The sequence below is a fragment of the Podarcis cretensis genome, assembly GCF_951804945.1.
Source record: "Podarcis cretensis genome assembly, chromosome: 12".
NCBI classification, from domain to species: Eukaryota; Metazoa; Chordata; class Lepidosauria; order Squamata; family Lacertidae; genus Podarcis; species Podarcis cretensis.
Window position 1 is genome coordinate 56,157,367 of NC_137181.1, and position 21,094 is coordinate 56,178,460.

Consider the following 21,094-nt stretch of genomic DNA (forward strand, 5'->3'; position numbering starts at 1 on the left):
CGCAAGAAAAGGGAAACGTTGACAGCTATGCACTTATTTACCATGTTGGGGATCGCTTGCCACATAAATAACTTTGTTGTTGTTGTTTGGTCATGTCCGACTCTTCGTGACCCCATGAACCAGAGCACGCCAGGCACTCCTGTCTTCCACTGCCTCCCGCAGTTTGGGCAGACTCATGCTGGTAGCTTCGAGAACACTGTCCAACCATCTCATCCTCTGTCGTCCCCTTCTCCTTGTGGCCTCCATCTTTCCCAACATCAGGGTCTTTTCCAGGGAGTCTTCTCTTCTCATGAGGTGGCCAAAGTACTGGAGCCTCAGCTTCAGGGTCTGTCCTTCCAGTGAGTACTCAGGGCTGATTTCCTTAAGAATGGATAGGTTTGATCTTCTTGCAGTCCATGGGACTCTTAAGTCAGCATAAATCTATTTGTCCACCCAAGAAGCCTCTTGGCTGAGTTGCAAGACTGCTGCAATGCTCTGCAGCCTATGGGTGACCCCCAGACTGTCAGCATTTTGTGGGAGGAATTCAGGAAATTAAAGTGGTTCAAGCACTCTGCCACCCAAGCACAAAAAAAATCCATTTTTTTAAAACACTTTTTGCAGCAAGGAAAGTGATGGAGAATGGGACGCGGGTGGCGCTGTGGGTAAAACCTCAGCGCCTAGGGCTTGCCGATCGCATGGTCGGCGGTTCGAATCCCCGTGGCGGGCTGGGCTCCCGTCTTTTGGTCCCAGCTGCTGCCCACCTAGCAGTTTGAAAGCACCCCTAAGTGCAAGTAGATAAATAGGTACCGCTTTATACCTGGAAGGTAAACGGCGTTTCCGTGTGCTGCGCTGGTGCTGGCTTGCCAGAGCAGCTTCGTCACGCTGGCCACGTGACCCGGAAGTGTCTCCGGACAACGCTGGCCCCCGGCCTCTTAAGTGAGATGGGCGCACAACCCTAGAGTCGGTCACGACTGGCCCGTACGGGCAGGGGTACCTTTAAGTGATGGAGAAAGGCACTGAAAAGCATGGTGTGAACAAATGGTTAATGGGAGACGTATAACCCCCCCCCCAAGCAAATCAGAACGCATGCTCCTTGTGGCGTAACTGCCCTGTCAACAAATGGGAGCACATGCTCAGTAAAGACTGAACATAGTCTAATCCCCACTTACGCCTTGTGCAGGCAGATCAGGATGAATGCTCAATCAAAACAGGACATCTGGAGGAGCCCTCAATCTATGCAGAACAACCTGGGGAACTAACTACATACTAAGCAGGAAGTACATGTGCGCCAAATCGCCAGCCACAAATTTATTGGAGTGATGCTGCTTTGTCAGCCTGTTGTACTTAGAGCAGGAGCACATTGTCCCATCTGCTTAGGAGAGGACTGTGAGGTCAAGTACACAAATGAATGATTCTGAGTAGAGTTGCTTTTCCACTCCTGGCTGCACTTCTGAAGAACGCTTTACAGTCTGCTTTAACTGTTCTTGAATATTACTTTCCCATTAGAGAAAGAGCCTATATTTCTCCCTCTCCCTCTCCCTCTCCCTCTCCCTCCTCTCTCTCTCTCTCTTTCTTTCTTTCTTTCTTTCTTTCTTTCTTTCTTTCTTTCTTTCTTTCCATGCTAAAATAAGTTGTGGCGTCACAAGCACTCCCATTTTGCCGTGTCAGTTTTCAAGGGAGCCTTGGCAGTAAGGATGCTCAGATGCTCAGATTGATACCACTTCAACATTTGGTGTGTATTATTTATGGGCTAGATCCAAACTAAGTTAGTTGCAGTGAGTTCCCATTGAAATCAGGAGTCTCTAGCTAAATCATGACTAGCTTGTCCCATTGTTCACTTCATTTAGTCTGGATCCAGCCCATTATATTAACCATATTCTAGAATCCAGCTAGTCTACTGGGGGTGTTCTACACAGCAGGTGTGGGCACTTAAGATCTCCTAGCACAATTCCATTACCTCTTAACTGTTAAAAATTGGCAAGATTGGCAGCCTCAGCCATAAGTTCTATAATTATAATATGTCATTCTCCTGCTAATTGTGCTGTTTAAAATGTGCATTTTATATTTGACTCCCTTTAGTAATAGTTTCTTTTGAAATGTTTTTGAAAGATAATTTTTTAAGGTTAACTTTGCTGCATTAAATGTGCATTCTGTAGTTGTCCTTCTTTTGGAATGTTTTATTTTGAAATCTCAAAGATAACATTTTAGTTTCCTGTTAATTATGTTGCTTTGAATGCATACAGCATTTTGGACTTCCATCAGTAATGTTTTATTCTGGATTTTTTGTTTTATTTGATGCTTTAATGTGTTGTAAACTGCTTTGAAAATGTTTTTTCCTGAAAAACATAAAGTGGTTTAAAAATGAAATGAAGGATAATAATTTTTCAAATTAATATGCGAAAAAGGCACTACAATGGAAAATCTTATTCATTCCTAACAGGGAGAAAAAAGAAAATGTTTTTGCATCCAGCATTACAAAAATAAGTTTTGGCAAATTATATTCCATGGAGAAAATAACAGCTTGATTAAAAACACGACCGAAGGCATAGAAAACAAATTAATGAGCATGCTAGTGGCTTGTAGAAAAGAGCCAAATAAAAAAATGGGCATTGTTTTTGTAATTATATAAAACCAGGTTGACTACTTTTTAATGAATAATTGTTCGTGTCCACATAAAGAAATCCATGAAGATGTGGAAAGATTGCGTGTCAAGGTTTGTTTTTAGGATGGGGGAATCTCTGTTGACGGTTACCCTCTGGAAGAAATAAAGTTAAACTGGAACATTTTTCTGGAATCTGGAACAGCCAGATGGACATGTGACACTCATTTTGTGCTGTCAGGAATTAGCTTCTTACATTTTTCCTGAACTTACCGAAGGCGCTGCACCAACCAATCATGCTGCTGACATCTGTATGTTCAATTGACTGCACATGGGAGCTTCTGTGTGATCGGGAGCCCCAAGTATCGTATTTTTCACTCTATAGGACGCACTTTTTCCCCTTCAAAAATGAAGGGGAAATGTGTGTGCGTCCTATGGAGCGAAGACGCCATAGCCCCGCGACCCTCTCCCGGCTGGAGAGGTGACGCGCGGCTATGGCAGGAGCCTCTCCACTGCGCCTTTCCGCTGCTCCCTGACCTGCTCTTTGGGGCTGGTGGTGGGCTTCCCCCGCCAGCCCCAAAGAGCAGGTCAAAAGGAACCTGAAGCCTGGAGAGTGAGAGGAGTCGGTGCACACCGACCCCTCTCACTCTCCAGGCTTCCAAGGTAGCCGCCTGAATGGCACCTTGTTTTAGAGCGGGAAAACAAGAGGGGGAAAATTCTCCCCCTCTGCTCAGCGCCTCCTGCCGCTTCGCTGAAGGGGCGCTGGGCAGAGAGGGGGAGATTTTTTTTTTCTTGTTCTCCCCCCTCTAAAACAAGGTGCGTCCTATTGTCTGGTGCGTCCTATGGTGCGAAAAATACGGTAATTTTGGTTCTTGCTGGAGTTGGAGTAAAAGTTTGATGCAGTTTGTATTTAAAGGGGAACCTGCCTAATTAACACTATCCAAAACAATACGTAAACTGAAACACAACCATCCTATGAAATTCACTTAGCCGTGTGAACTTTGCAGCGCAGCTCTCCAGCATATGCTAGGGAAAGGCATGCATAATAATGCTTATATTATTGAAAAAACATGAAACGGGGAATTTTGTTACAGAAAATTGCTCTGCAAAAACATACATATTGGGCAAAATTGCATACAAGGGTGTGTATATTAGGAGAGGCTTGGAGAAATAAAATGCTGATGAAATTTTTTCATGAGGATTAAAAATAAGAATAATAAACTGATATGGAAATGTGGAGAATTGAATTTAAGGCTGGAAAAATGAGAAAAAGAGAAAAGAAAATGGATGGATTTGCTCATTACATGCAGCCCAAAGACCAAGAGTGGGGCACCTTGTATGTCCCAGATGTTGGTGAACTATAACTCCTATCATCCCTCATGACAGGCCATGCTTTCTGTGAACAGGAACCCCTTTAAGACATTTGGCCGAATCTCATTGGTATGGCCAGAGGTGGTGGTCTCCTTTCATTTAATATTGATTTCAATATATGTACAGTGGTACCTCGGGTTACATACGCTTCAGGTTAAATACACTTCAGGTTACAGACTCCACTAACCCAGAAATAGTACCTCGGGTTAAGAACTTTGCTTCAGGATGAGAACAGAAATCGCGCGGTGGCAGCGCAGCAGCAGCAGGAGGCCCCATTAGCTAAAGTGGTACCTCAGGTTAAGAACAGTTTCAGGTTAAGAACGGACCTCCAGAACGAATTAAGTACTTAATCCAAGGTGCCACTATATATCTCGCTGTTCTCCCGAGATGAGATTCACCACAGCTTTAAAAACACCGTGTTGAAAATACAGAATGATAAAAACAAACTTGCTTAAAGCCACAATCAAAATGCATCGCAACCTATCTGAAACCAGCAATTAAAATATAATTTGTCTTGTCAGCAGCGCAGGGGCCAGCACTGTCTGCAGCTTAGTCTTCAAAGGCCTGTCTGAACGGTAAAGTCACAGTGTGCCATGGAAAGATAACAAAGAGGAAGCCAGTCGAATCTCTCTTGGGAGGGAATTCCACAATCAAAGAAGAGGCTCTGCGTCATGCTTCTGATGTTGAGAGGAGGTGTTCACCCAAGAGTACCGTCTGATTGGTTGATTATGTTTCCCTCCTGGAGCCTGATTGGGCTGCTGCTGCAGGCCAACCTGGTTGTTGCATTCTAGGATCTTATCTGCCTATTGTTCTAGGATCCAAGCTTAGTACAAAAGGGCTAGTGTAGGGAGACCTGATCTTTCAGGTAGCCTTAGCTGAAGCCATCATGGGTTTTGTAGGTCATAACCAGCACAATTTTGCCCAGAATTGAACGGGGAAACCAGGAAGCTGTTTTAACAAGAGAGTAACCAGTCAGCAGGGACGCAGGTGGCGCTGTGGGTTAAAGCCTCAGCGCCTAGGGCTTGCCGATCGAAAGGTCGGCGGTTCGAATCCCTGCGGCGGGGTGCGCTCCCGCTGCTCGGTCCCAGCACCTGCCAACCTAGCAGTTCGAAAGCACCTCCGGGTGCAAGTAGATAAATAGGGACCGCTTACCAGCGGGAAGGTAAACGGCGTTTCCGTGTGCGGCTCTGGCTCTGGCTCTGGCTCTGGCCAGAGCAGCGATGTCACGCTGGCCACGTGACCCGGAAGTGTCTCCGGACAGCGCTGGCCCCTGGCCTCTTGAGTGAGATGGGCGCACAACCCCAGAGTCTGTCAAGACTGGCCCGTACGGGCAGGGGTACCTTTACCTTTACCTTTAACCAGTCAGCAGTCCAGCTGCAGCATTCTGGATCAGTGGCCTCAAGGAACATGTGGAAAGTCTGTAAGAGGCTGCTAAGAATAGAGATGGAGCTAAGGTTGTGGCCTGAGGCAGGCATGCCTGGATTTGGTCGGTGGTGGCATGGGGGTCATATGTATGCAGCCTTGAATTCAATGGTGGGAGGAATACAGGACATAGATAAATAAAAGAAAAATAGCTAAATAAATAAAGGCAGGTTAAAAAAAAGACCCCTGGGTGGTTAAGTCCAGTCGAAGGCGACTCTCGGGTTGCGGCGCTCATCTTGCTTTCAGGCCAAGGGAGCCAGTGTTTGTCCACAGACAGCTTTCCGGGTCACGTGGCCAGCATGACTAAACCACTTCTGGCACAACGGAACACTGCGACAGAAGCCATTGTGCATGGAAATGCCGTTTACCTTCCCATCGCAGTGGTACCTATTTATCTACTTGCACTGGTGTGCTTTCGAACTGCCAGGTTGGCAGGAGCTGGGACAGAGCAACAGGAGCTCACCCCGTCGCGGGGATTTGAACCGCTGACCTTCTGATCAGCAAGCCCAAGAGGCTCAGTGGTTTAGACCACAGCGCCACCCATGTCCCCTCCTAGCTAAATAAATACTTCAGATGGACAATGGGACTCTGACTACATGAAAGGGAAAAGAAAGCTCCATTTTAGTTTTGGTGACTGTGATGGGAAGCCCGTTTAGTCTTCGGAGGACTGAGTGTCAAATATATGTTTGGTTTGTATTAACAGCACTCGTGTTGTTGATGTGTGCAATCTCCTTGGCTGGCTGAGGCCTCCACACAGCAGACAAGGCCCTTCTTACAGAGCTTAGGTCACCCCATGGAGTCATCCAAAGGATGAGGGCAAAGGGAGCGCTTGAGCCTCACCCAGGAGGCGGCAGGTGCAATCAATTTTCTCCCAATTGGGACCAAATAATTGGAGGAAAGAGTCTGCGTTACTAAAGAATCCTCATCTATTAGAAGAGAGTTGAGGGGCAGGCAGAGGGAGCATACAGAGCCGACTGCATCTGTTCTATCATATATAGCTGCTGCTTTTGTAACTCCTAATGCCTGACAACTGTGCTTGAAATGGATATAATTGGGGGAGGGAAAAAAGCCTTTCCTTCTATTTGAGGCTTAGAAATGCTCAGAGGGAAAGGAGGTTTATGAGAGACAAATTAACTACAGTATTAGGTCCAAAGTAGCACATTTTATAGGTTTATTTGAAAAATCCATATAAGCTATTCATTTCAAGCCTGTTTTATAGCGAGTAAATTGTTCTGAAAGCTCCAGGAGCAGATGGGTTGAGTTCCAGCATTGGAAATGAGCTGTCAAAGGAAATGAGGGAGCCAAGTAGTACTACACAGAAGTAGTAGCAAAAATACCTTGTCTCTTGAGAACATCTCCCTAAAGCCAAATATAATATAGGAAGAAGGAGTTGGAAACTGCAAGATCCCAAGTTTCTCTAATAATGCTAGTACAAACCCAGGGCTTTTGAAGGAGATAGCGTTCTTAAAGAGTGATATACTTTGGTGATCTAATTAATATGATGTAATGCAGGGAACGGCCTTTGATTAAAGGCAGACCATGTGCTTTGCAAACTGAAGGTGTCGGGTTCAGTTCCCAGCATTTCCAGGTAGGACCTTCGTCTGGAATCTTCGAGAGTTGTTGGCAGTCAGAAAATACGGAGCTAGCTGGACCAATAGTCTGACCTCCGTAAAAGGCAGCTTCCCATGTTGCAAGTTAAATGGACTTCCTGGCTCATAGTCCAATCTCTCAGACACTACACTACAGCTCTTGGTATAGAACAGGTTTAAATGTTTTGCCAAAAGTGCTTTGTGAAATGGTCCCTTAAGTAATAAACCGTTTGGTGAATTTCATGCACTTATGAACAAAAACCCGTCCCCAGCATCAGCCATCTCTTTGCTGCACATTTAATATTTTGCACTGTCATTGCTTTTATTTAGGGCTGCTATACATCTGGAATTTCCAGGACATATCCAGGATTCGTCCCCCAGAAATACAGTGGTGCCCCGCAAGACAAATGCCTCGCAAGACGGAAAACTCGCTAGACGAAAGAGTTTTCCGTTTTGGAGGTGCTTCGCAAAACGAATTTCCTATGGGCTTGCTTCGCAAGACGAAGATGTCTTGCGAGTTCCTGCGGGGTTTTTTTCCTTCCCCCCCTTTTTCTAAGCCGCTTATCCGCTTAGCCGCTAAGCTGCTAAAAGCCGCTAGAAGCCGCTAAGCCGCTAATAGCGCTAATCCGCTAAACCGTCAATGGGCTTGCTTCGCAAGACGAAAAAACCGCTAGACGAAGAGAATCGCGGAACGGATTCTTTTCGTCTTGCGAGGCACCACTGTAGCATCCAGGCTGCCAAATATCTAAAGGACCTACTACTCCCTTCCCATCGAAGAACGTTTATGCTCACGAGACTAAATGCCTTCCCCTCTGCAGTGACCACAGGTAGATTCTCACATACCCCATATCAAGCCCATCTGTGTGCCTGCAAACAAGGAGTATCTGATTCAATGGACCACATGCTCTTGGATTGAATGAATCTGGGGCCTTCTGCACACCAAGTATGTGCTCTTCCCATAGCTACAGACCTTCCCAGACTTATCTAGGATAACAGAAAACACAGTATATGCAATAAAATTGAATCGTGCCTATGGCACTGGCACTCATATTACAGATGAACAAATATAAAACTTAGTCTCATCTTATACTTCTCAAATGTTGACGTGTCTTCTTTATGATCTCATTAGCCCAGAGTAAATTATCACATTTTTCACTCTATAAGATGCACCCGACCATAAGACACACCTAGTTTTAGAGGAGGAGAACAAGAAAAAAATATTCTCTCCCTCTCTGCACAGCGCCTCTCCAGCAAAGCGAAGTCAGAACAGCAAGAGGGATCACTGCGCAGCGAAAGCAGCGATCCCTCTTGCTGTTCTGGCTTCTGGGATAGCAGCGCAGCCTGCATTCACTCCCTAAGACGCACACACATTTCCCCTTACTTTTTAGGAGGGAAAAAGGGAGTCTTATAGAGCAAAAAATACAGTACTAGAGATTTCCTCTGTGAAAATCATGTGACTGTGTACATCTTATCTGTCGATTTCTGCATCCCAGCAGTATCTGGACTCTTATTGATTCACCTCTCTCACCGGTGAAAAGAGTGTTTTCCCCGATTTTGTGCCACGTATAATCTCACAGCAAGTAGCCAATTAATGACAATCTCTTTGTAACTGTGGCAGTGTTTAATTTTTTATGGTTAACCTAATCCAATGCAAAGACAGAATTAAGCTCCATAACAATATAAATGGAAGTTAGATGCTCCTTCCCCACTAGTTTCCTTCTGCCTTGCAGTGGTAGTGCACCAATTCTAACGTTCAACTCTTTTCCAGTTTGACTCATCAAACAGCTTTTGCCAAGAAGCCAGAATCTCACTGGGTACATGTTGAAGAATTGTTTGCAATAAAAGTAGTATATGCAGTAACAGTCATTTGCACTGTCAGCCTGCCTGAGCTGTCTGCCAAAAACATATCCTCCTGTCCATATAATAACTTTATAAATAGGAGTATAGTTCAGTTTATTTAATGTCCTAGTGTTGGGGTGACAGTAGATTCCACTTGGTGATTTATCTAGCTATTTAAGTAGATGCATAGTTGTGAGGCTCTTTTTTAAACATCCTCAGGTGCTACTATCTAGTATTTTATCAGCACTGACTCTGTGCCACATATGGCTACTCCATTCATTACAGAAGGGAGCAACATCGAAAGCTTTTTTCACGCAGAAAACTGCTTGATCCAGAAAAAGGACCAATGTTCATCACTGCTTTAAAGTGCAGCTTCTTCTGACCTACATTACTGCCAAAGAGAAACTAAAGTAAGGGCTATTTCAGATCATGACGCTGACTACCAGCTGTGACCCAGATATGGAAACAGAGGACAAAGGTCCACTCAGTGAAGTTGAATGTTGAAAGATACAGATCATGCAGAAGGAAAGACTTCTCTGCCAGTGGTTTTAAAAAAGGATCAGGCAAATCCATTGAGGATAACGCTACTAAGCCATGATACCTGTGTTGTCCCTCTATTGTCTCTGAACAACAATTGCTAGGGGAAGTGATAGTGTTCACCCAGGTCCTACCTGTGATCTTCCCATAGGCACTTGGCTCTCTGCCAGACTAGATGGATGTTTGGTGTGATCTTACATTCTGAATGTGATATATAGAGGAATAACAGAAGCGAGTCAATCATGACTTTGGGCCTATCTATAGGGCCTGTCAGGGACATGGGTGGCGCTGTGGGTCAAACCACAGAGCCTAGGACTTGCTGATCAGGTCGGCGGTTTGAATCCCCACGACGGGGTGAGCTCCCGTTGCTCTGTCCCTGCTCCTGCCAACCTAGCAGTTCGAAAGCATGTCAAAGTGCAAGTAGATAAATAGGTACCGCTCCGGCGGGAAGGTAAACGGCGTTTCCGTGCGCTGCTCTGGTTCGCCAGAAGCGGCTTAGTCATGCTGGCCACATGGCCCGGAAGCTGTACGCCGGCTCCCTTGGCCAATAAAGCGAGATGAGCGCCGCAACCCCAGAGTCGGTCACGACTGGACCTAATGGTCAGGGGTCCCTTTACCTTTACCTTTACCTTTATAGGGCCTGTCACTCATTCCCCTCTGAATGTAAAGACATGGAGAAGGGAGTGAGAGAGATTGGAGGGTGCACGAATCTGCATGAACCTCAACCATTCAGGCTTCACCGTTGCATAGAGTGCCTACACTCCGGCAGCTGTTGCCTCTCCACAGACATCCTAAGGTATCTGTGAACATGGAGACAGTATCGGTGAGTATAATATCACTCCACATATGTAAGGGAATGAGTGTGAACCTTTCCCAGCATTGACTAAGGGTGAAACTCCATTCACTTCATCTGCTCTCTTGTCCTCTCCAAAGACCCATTCAGAAGGCTTCCTACTTGCCCAGATTGGTCATGAACAACACTTGGGAAACACTTGTTTTTTTTTAGCCAACAGATGCTTTAGGTTATGCATGGACTTGAAGAGTACAATAAATCAGTCTTTAAAGCTGCAAAAGGCATTTATCTAGACTCCCTTTGGGAGTGCTGTAAGATGAATAATGTTTTCTGAAGGACTGTTCATAGGCAATCAAAGAAATGAAGAAATTTTGTTTGGGGAAAAAGAGGCAACTATTTAGCTGAGCACTCCACTCAAGACCAAATGTCCTATCCCATCCTACAAATGGCATCCCTGTATTGTTCACGCCAGCTAATGCAGGTGTTGGGTTTAGATTAGGGATGGTAGAGAAATTCCATTCAGTTTGTATCTCAAGGCAAACCTACGTAATTCATCCATTCTACAGCCTGCTTCTTGGGAGAAAAGCAATGACAAACCTAGACAGCATCTTAAAAAGCAGAGACTTCACCTTCTTGGGGCTGATGGGAGTCGGAGTCCAACAACATTGTTTTCTGCTGCTCCAGAGAAGTGGACACGGAGCAATGGTTCCAAACTACAAGAAAAAAGATTCCACCTAAACATTAGGAAGAACTTCCTGACAGTAAGAGCTGTTCGACAGTGGAATTTGCTGCCAAGGTGTGTGGTGGAGTCTCCTTCTTTGGAGGTCTTTAAGCATAGGCTTGACAACCATATGTCAGGAGTGCTCTGATGGTGTTTCCTGCTTGGCAGGGGGTTGGACTCGATGGCCCTTGTGGTCTCTTCCAACTCTATGATTCTATGATTCTATGATTCTAACATCTCAAGGAAAACAGTTTCCACATTTCCATTCCAATCCTATGCACAACTGCCAAAATTGTATGCTGAAATCCTATGCACACAGTAAATTCCTTTGACCTGAGTAAACATGGATAGAAAGTGCCACTATGAGTGGCAGAACTTGGTTTGAACACACATTTGAGAGCATGGGAAATTATTCAAACTACTTCTGCCGGAAGAAATATCAACAACCTCAGATATGCAGATGACACAACCTTGATGGCAGAAAGTGAGGAGGAATTAAAGAACCTTTTAATGAGGGTGAAATTGGAGAGTGCAAAATATGGTCTGAAGCTCAACATCAAAAAAATGAAGATCATGGCCACTGGGCCCATGACCTCCTGGCAAACAGAAGGGGAAGAAATGGAGACAGTGAGAGATTTTACTTTCTTGGGCTCCATGATCACTGCAGATGGTGACAGCAGCCACGAAATTAAAAGATGCCTGCTTCTGGGGAGAAAAGCAATGACAAACCTAGACAGCATCCTAAAAAGCAGAGACATCACCTTGCCAACAAAGGTCCGTATAGTTAAAGCTATGGTTTTCTCAGTAGGGATGTATGGAAGTGAGAGCTGGACCATAAAGAAGGCTGATCGCTGAAGAATTGATGCTTTTGAATTCTGGTGCTGGAGAAGACTCTTGAGAGTCCCATGGACTGCAAGAAGATCAAACCTCTCCATTCTGAAGGAAATCAGCCCTGAGTGCTCACTGGAAGGACAAATCGTGAAGCTGAGACTCCAATACTTTGGCCACCTCAGGAGAAGAGAAGACTCCCTGGAAAAGATCCTGATGTTGGGAAAGATGGAGGGCACAAGGAGAAGGGGACGACAGAGGATGAAATGTTTGGACAGTGTTCTTGAAGCTACCAGCATGAGTTTGACTAAACTGCGGGAGGCAGTAGAAGACAGAAGTACCTGGTGTGCTCTGGTCCATGTGCTCATGAAGAGTCGGACACGACTAAACGACTAAACAACAACAACAGCAGCAGCAGCAGCAGTATGCACACTGCAGCCTAGCCATCCTTTCAAAGTCAAATTCCTCTGAATTTTGCAATGCAGTTCTCCAACCAGGTATCATGTACAAAAATGCATATAATCAGGGTAAAGTGCGAATCAAAGTGTGCAAATATATGTGTGAAAATAATATACAAAAATGTGTTACATGAAAGAAAATTGTTTTGCAAACCCATCTATGTTAAGCACATGAAAATGTGTGTATTGGGAGAAATTCGCACTTACATGCTGATAAATTTTTGTTGGCGAGGCAGCTTAAAAATAGTAAATTGTGGATTGATGTGAGAATATGGTGAAATGGGAGAACCAGAAACTGATGGATTCTGACTACCCCTACTTCGGAGAATGATTTGAAAGCCATATATTTCAAGTTTTATTATTGTTGATAGCCAATGGCTGTTGCAAATACATACATGCCATGATCATGAAAGCCATATAAAGTGAATGCTGCAGTGGTAAACCTAAGCTTTCAATTTCATCCATTTTCATGCACTGCTAATGTTGGCAATAGCTTGTGAAACTTAAAAAGTTTTGGGGTGACTAAATATATATCTGTTTTCAATTTATTTAGGAAGTTATTGGGTTTCTCTCAGCAGTGAAAGGAATGCCCCTCCCTTGTATTATCAAAAAGGAGGTGGGAGATTTTTCCCCAAAGAAAGCAAATCGCTTAGAAGCATTTCCATTGTTCAGACCAAGCTCCTTTGTGACATTTGACTAATACAGTTTCACTGACCTAAATAGAAAGATCATCTGCAGAAATGCACGATGGAGGGAATTAGATTTAAGGAAGTAACGATGGCAATTTGCTACCTGACTGTTGAAATTTCTCCACCAAAGTGCCTCATTGTGTAGGATTTACGGAAGATTTGATATGGGTTAGAAGAATACAAAGCACTGGTTTTCCCAAGTTCAAAGACCGCATTTATTCCTTTCTTTTTGAAAAAAAATAACCCTATATTATTGTACAGCAATAATATTATGTATCACAGTAATTATCTTTAGAGTGAAGCAGGCATATTCTCCATAAAGAACAAAACTTTCTGAAGAAATGTGATAACACTATACACCCCAATTCATATTGCTATTGTTCATGACTCATGCCACAATTGCCTCGAATGTAATGGAATAGTCCTTCTCTGATATGCATTATTCACATCAGAAATAAAATTGCACCACAGCAAGAAAAAGTATCTTGCATCTCCCAGGTTTTTCAAAATGGTGTGTGGAGCATTTTTCCAGCGCTGAGTAATTGTGTAGCTCAGCAGCTACCATAAATCTGATTAGATTCTTTCGCTCTGATAGTCAGAGTCATCTCCATCAAAGACAGAAAGCAAAAATACCACATTTCTATGTTGATTTGTCTGTGAAAGAAACCCTGCACATCTGCCAGTTCATTACTGGGACCCCACAGGAAATTGTGGCTGCTCCCCTGTGAGGCATCAGAGGATATGAAACAGCAGGGGGTCAGGATCCACGAACAGTTTGCTAAGACCGTTGCCAGCAGGCTGATGTGTCAGAGATCCTGCTTTGCTTGTTCTGCCAAGTATCAGAGGGGAAAGAGGAAGTTTAAAGCACTCGGATGGATTCCTCACACTACTGTACATAGCAGCCAATGAATTTGTGGCTTGTATGGATTTTTCATGTGTTGCTACTTGACTTACATCCCAATGCTATGCGTGATTTCTCAAAGGTATGTCTCACCAAGCTCCATAATGATGATGATGATAATTTATTTATACCCCACCCATCTGGCTGGGTTTCCCCAGCCACTCTGGGTGACTTCCAACAAAAGATTTAAAATACAGTAAGACATCAGTCATTAAAAACTTTCCTAAACAGGGCTGTCTTCAGATGTCTTCTAAACGTGAGATAGTTGTTTATTTTTTTGACATCTGATGGGAGGGCATTCCACAGAGCAGGCACCACCACCAAGAAGGCCCCCTGCCTAGTTCCCTGTAACTTTGCTTCTCTCAGAGAGGGAACCGTCAGAAGGCCTTTGGCGCTGGACCTCAGTGTCCGGGCAGAACGATGGGGGTGGAGACGCTCCTTCAGGTATATAGGACCCCTGCTTAGCCGGCATATATTAGCAGTCAGAGCAGTTTTGAGAACACTGCCTGATTTCTTTGCTCTTGGTCAGAATATGCCATAACAGCACCCCAGCTGTGGCACAAGAAGTGACCTGCCCTTAGGGATCAGGAAGAAATTTGGTTTGGTTCTGATTTTCATGTGAACCTACCTAATTCACCCGTTCCCAAACAACCCGTGTTTAGATTGCTACATATGATGTTACGCATTGGTTTTGCCCTGTTTAAAGTTAATTTGCAAAAGTATTAAGGGCCCAGCAAGATTGTGCAGAGCTAGCACTGCCCATAGGGACGCGGGTGGTGCTGTGGGTTAAACCACAGAGTCTAGGACTTGCCAATCAGAAGGTTGGGGGTTCGAAACCCCGTGACGAGATGAGCTCCCATTGCTCGGTCCCTGCTCCTACTAATCTAGCAGTTCAAAAGCACATCAAAGTGCAAGTAGATAAATAGGTACCACTCCGGTGGGAAGGTAAACGGTGTTTCCGTGTGCTGCTCTGGGTTGCCAGAAGTGGCTTAGTCATGCTGGCCACATGACCTGGAAGCTGTACACCAGCTCCCTTAGCCAATAAAGCAAGATGAGCGCCGCAACCCCAGAGTCAACCACGACCGGACCTAATGGTCAGGGGTCCCTTTACCTTTACTAGCACTGCCCATTTGGTGATGATGAACACAATGGGTGTGTCCCCCAGCAGATGCATAATTGTCCCCGCCCGAAAAGAGCCACTTCCATGCAAGTAGGATTTCTGCCGCAGGAATGAGCACCAAATGCCTGAATCAATCTGTTGCAGGTGCATGGGGAACTTATGATTACACATAGCTTCCCAGTACATGCACAATCCATGCTCAGGCAGTGAAATGTGTGCACATTCCCCACATGCCCAAATCCATGCGTGAGGTTTATGCTGATTCCTACTTGGTAGTACTTTAGTGGCAGAAGATACTGCAAAAAGTGTCCTATCTTGGCAAGCTGGCAACCATGGAGGGGTCAGAGGAGGTCAGGCCAATCAGGTCATCTGAGGTAGAAGGGGAAGACCATCAGGAAATAGAGATAGCTCAACCCTTGGTAATGATTCCAGAAACAGGATGGTTAGCAACAAATCTCCCAGGACTCTGGACAGAACCAAATAGATCTTGGTCTAAACTCCTAGCCCTGAATATCCATTTCAGGCTACTCCCGTTGCTTAAAGATGCAAAGCCCTCTGGCCTGGAGTCTAACACTCAGTCAGCAGTTTGAATCCACGTGATGGGGAGAGCTTCTGTTGCTCTGTCCCAGCTCCTGCCAACCTAGCAATTCAAAAGCATACCCTTGCGAGTAGATAAATGGCACTGCTGTGGCAGGAAGGTATAAATGGTGTTTCCATACGCTCTGGTTTCCGTCACGGTGTTCCGTTGTGCCAGAAGCACTTTAGTCCTGCTGGCCACATGACCCGGAAAGCTGTCTGTGGACCAACGCCGGCTCCCTCGGCCTGAAAGCAGAGATGAGCACTGCATCCCATAGTCAAATTCAACTGGACTTAACCATCCAGGGGTTCTTTACCTTTTTACCTTTACCTTTACACCCAAATATCCTTTATTAGGCATAGCAAACCACACATTATCAGACAAACACTGTATACAAATTGTGCAAAATAGAAGCTCAACATAACAAGGTTTGTCCCAGTCAGATCTTTAACTCCAGAGAAAATCAATTTGCATAAATAATACAATACAACCACTAAATCTCTTTATAATGGCCCAGTCTTTCTACATGGACAGCACTCAAGAATTCAGCCACTATTAAAGTAATTTGATCGTTACTGTCCAAAAACAGGTCCTGAACCATTGGTAGCGTAGAAATCAGCCTATGGAGTTGTAAGGCCTCTAATAATTGTCTTCTGGCATAAATGCCAAAATCACAAGAAAAGAAAATATGCTCCAAAGTGTCAGGTTCCTGTTTACTACATTTGCAGAGACGCTCTGATTCGGGAGAGCTAAATATCTTCCTCTCACTATCATCGAGGGAAACATATTAAATCTTAACACCTTGTGGAAGAGGCAATTCCGTAGTTGAACGCACACTATGTGAAACAGTACTCCCTAATGTTCAGTGCTCTCTAATGTTCCAATGTTCAGCTTCATTGGATGGTTCAGGTACAGTGGTACCTCGGGTTAAGAACTTAATTCGTTCTGAAGGTCCGTTCTTAACCTGAAACTGTTCTTAACCTGAGGTATCACTTTATCTAATGGGGCTTCCTGTTGCTGCTGTGCAATTTCTGTTCTCATCCTGAAGCAAAGTTCTTAACCTGAGGTACTATTTCTGGGTTAGCGGAGTCTGTAACCTGAAGTGTCTGTAACCCAATGAGAGCCAGTGTGGTGTAGTGGTTAATCTGGGGAACCGGGTTCGCTTCCCCGCTCCTCCACATGCCGCTGCTGGGTGACCTTGGGCCAGTCACACTTCTTTGAAGTCTCTCAGCCCCACTCACCTCACAGAGTGTTTGTTGTGGGGGAGGAAGGGAAAGGAGAATGTTTATTTTTTTTAATAAGATATTTATTGAAGTTTTCAAAAATAATACATTGTAAAACAAAAAGAAAAGAAACAACAAAAATACAAAAATAAAAACCACTAAAAAAACACATAGAGTTTCCATTTACTTATTTTCTTTTAACTTATTTTCCAGACCTCCTCATACCTCCCTTTCTAATATTCCAATTCAGATTGTTTGTTCAACAAATCCTCACCATTAATTTTTTTTTTTTACTTATTTCAAAACCTTATTTTCCATATCTCTTAAGCATTACAGCTGGAAACCACTTAATTTCTGTCCAACATCATACTAACATTCATTAATTTTACAATATTTCTGCAAATAGTCTTTAAACTTCTTCCAATCTTCTTCCGCCGACTCTTTTCCCTGGTCTCGGATTCTGCCGGTCATTTCTGCCAGTCCCATATAGTCGATCATCTTCATCTGCCATTCTTCCAGAGTGGGTAGATCTTGTGTCTTCCAATATTTTGCGATAAGTATTCTTGCTGCTGTTGTCGCATACATAAAAAAAATTCTGTCCTTCTTTGGCAGGAAAGGAGAATGTTAGCCGCTTTGAGACTCCTTAACGGGAGTGAAAGGCGGGATATCAAATCCAAATCCAAACCTGAGGTACCACTGTGTTATGAAAGAGGGCAACTGCTTCTCCCAGTAGGTCTCAGCCCATGCTTTAAGATCAGCAGGCAATACTCTGCTGGTCTGCATCCCCACTGCGGATGACACAGAGCCTTCACCACTGTAGGATTTTCCCTAACCTTTGAGTGTTCAGAATGGCTTTTTCTTCCAAACAATCCTGCATCACTTTCTAATTACCTGCCCCATAGTTCCACTCCATGCATGTGGTCCCTGTTCCCTTTTGCCTCAATTAAATTTCTTTGTCTCTTTCTCTTCTTGTTCCCATTTGCCTCACTAGTCTGAATATAGGTCCTGATTTTCTACACAAAGGCATTTTTTTCTGCCTTCATGTGACTCAATAATAATAATAAGCGAGGAAACACTTTGCCAGCATAGTCTTATTTTTCTGAACATTTCAGCCTTGGGCTGAGTCAAGATTTTTTATTTTTTTTTCAGTTGGTGGCCTAATGTCTCCAAAGATGTGCCACTACAAAATTGAAGATGAAGTCATTGTCGCTTTAATTTGATGAATGGTTGTGCTGTTATAAATAACGTGATCCTTAGAGTGGGAGGTGATTAAAAGTGGCCAGGAGTTTACACTGAATTATGTCATTTGAAGAGCTAAATCAATGCTTGATTACCCGTAATTAGCTGCTATTGTAGGGAATAATCTCCAATCAGAGTCTTTGGAATGGGCTCTCCGAAAGTGCTGCATAATGATACATTTCAAAATGCTGGAGAAAATTATCAAGAGTTTGGGGTGGTGAAATTAGTCTCTATATGATGTCCATTTGCACATACATCGTTTCACATGAGGCCTGCAATATATTGTTGGAGTCTGGAGTGCTCCTGTTCAGGATATTCCCCACACTGCAGTCAGTCAGTTTTCTGGGCCTACTAAGAGTGCTTAGTTCATGGCACTAGTTGTTGGGGGGAGAGTGTTCCACAATAAGGTCCCCCCATCCTAAGGTTCATTGTTCTTCTGGGAACCTTTAGGTTTCCCCAAGCTTGCTGATAGGACTCTTTTATGAACTAATAATAATAATAATAATAATAATAATAATAATAATTTATTATTTATACCCTGCCCATCTGGCTGGGTTTCCCCAGCCACTCTCGGCGGCTTCCAACAGAACACTAAAATACAATAACCTATTAAACATTAAAAGCTTCCCTAAACAGGGCTGCCTTCAGATGTCTTCTAAAAGTTTGGTAATTAATTTTCTCTTTGACATCTGGTGCGAGGGCGTTCCACAGGGCGGGTGCCACTACCGAAAAGGCCCTCTGCCTGCTTCTCTGTAACTTGGCTTCTCCCAGTGAGGGAACCGCCAGAAGGCCCTCGGCGCTGGACCTCAGTGTCTGGGCAGAACGATGGAGGTGGAGATGCTCCTTCAGGTATACTGGACCGAGGCTGTTTAGGGCTTTAAAGGTCAGCACCAACACTTTGAATTGTGCTCGGAAACGTACTGGGAGCCAGTGTAGGTCTTTCAAAATTGGCGTTATATGGCTCAGTGGCCGTCCCCAGTCACCAGTCTAGGTGCTGCACTCTGGATTAGTTGTAGTTTCCGGGTCACCTTCAAAGGTAGCCCCACATAGAGCGCATTGCAGTAGTCCAAGCGAGAGATAACTAGAGCATGCACCACTCCGGCGAGACAGTCTGCAGGCAGGTAGGGTCTCATCCTGCCTACCAGATGGTCAGGTTTGGGCATTCGGAGAACTATTAGTACGTAAGTGATAATAAAACAGGCACCAGGAGTCATTGGTCCACCATGGAAAGCAGCAACTGATCACTCACTTGCTCACAGGAAGCAGCAAATCATGAGCTTAAGAAACAGTCCTCAGGGTGCCTTCCAACTCTACAATTCTGTGATTCTATGACTTTACCTTTGCTCAGGTTAAAAACCATCAGGTTTCCATGAATGCATCTCTCATCAATCCCAGAAATGCAGATGACTCTTCAGAGGTGTCTACCACCTTCTTCTTTTTAGCTCTTGATCTATTGCTTGATCTACACACATTCATAGCGATGGTGTTGATTTCTGTGCCATATAAAAAATTATCTGCTGATTCCTGGATATCAAACAGCTCTTAGACTGAGGAACAGGAGCAGGCCAGGTGGCTTTGTTTAATTATAAGTATTAATATTTGTATTACAGTGGTACCTCGGGTTAAGTACTTAATTCGTTCTGGAGGTCCGTTCTTAACCTGAAACTGTTCTTAACCTGAGGTACTACTTTAGCTAATGGGGCCTCCCGCTGCCACCGTGTGCTGCTGCGCGATTTCTGTTCTCATCCTGAAGCAAAGTTCTTAAACCGAGGTACTATTTCTAGGTTAGAGGAGTCTGTAACCCGAGGTACCACTGTACTTATTAAATTTGTTAATCGTTTTATCTTGCTCAAGGCAATTTACATCATCATCATCAGGGCTATTTTTATAAACTGTATTATTTTAATTATGTAATGTTCACCTTACCAAATTTCTATAATGCCTAATATGAATAATCCCAACTGCTCTTTTTATATCCATTATCTGTGTTACTAACCCATATTATTTCCCCACCCCCGTAATTCACTGGATTTCCCTTCCCTCTTCTTGACTGTGATTCTTCCAAAAGTCAATAATCCACTGTGACTGTAGTGAATTTATGCAGAAAGCTTCTCTCAGTTGAGCAATACTTAACCTTCCTTCTGTTACAGCTAAGATGCTTTGTCTCTGGTCAGTTGGCAACCACAGTTAGCACAGATTACAGACCTTAGCATGGTGTTTTCCCTGATGGGGCAGCTTTCCACAAGGTATTTATATCAGTGCATCTTGCTATTAGCCAGAAGGTTGGTGGTTCGAGCCCATCAGGGACGACTGTGGGCAGGATTTCTTCCGGCAGAATTCAAAGTTTGAGAAGAATGTGCCTTCAGGACAGGTTAGTTAATGGTCTCTATATTTCCTTACTCGGCCCATTTGCAGGAGACATAGTCTCTGCTTGAGATACAATCTATTTTTCAAATTTTAGCAGTTTGCATGTAAGTGTAAATGGTACCTTGTTGTTTTTCAATAGAACCGTACCTTGGTTTTCGAACAGCTTAGTTCTCAAATGTTTGGCTAAGTGAGTGTTCCAGTTTGCGAACTATTTTTAGAAGCCAAACACCCGACGGGGCTTCCGTGGCTTCCTGCAGCCAGTCAGAAGCTGCGCTTTGGTTTCCGAACATTTTGGAAGTTGAACAGACTTCCGGAACAGATTCCATAGTATCTCTCCCATATTTTACTCCTATGTACATCTTGGACTAGATTTATTTAATGCCACTTTGCAAACTTTGTTTATTGGGTTGCTTCAGTTATAATAGGGTCAGCTGGACTTTCATAGAAGATGAGTGTATTGTTATAGATCTGGTGTCGGGGGGGAATCCCTCTAAACCCTAGGAATGAATAAATGCCAGGATTTTGATTAATCGGGATCTGGATTAAAAACATAAACTCCAGAGCTGTGCCAGACTGGGAATTCCTGGGCTGGTTTATGCAAACCAACCTGGCCGAGCTACCAAGAGAACAATAGGTAAAGGTAAAGGTACCCCTGCCCGTACGGGCCAGTCTTGACAGACTCTGGGGTTGTGCGCCCATCTCACTTAAGAGGCCAGGGGCCAGCGCTGTCCGGAGACACTTCCGGGTCACGTGGCCAGCGTGACATCGCTGCTCTGGCGAGCCAGCGCAGCACACGGAAACGCCGTTTACCTTCCCGCTGGTAAGCGGTCCCTATTTATCTA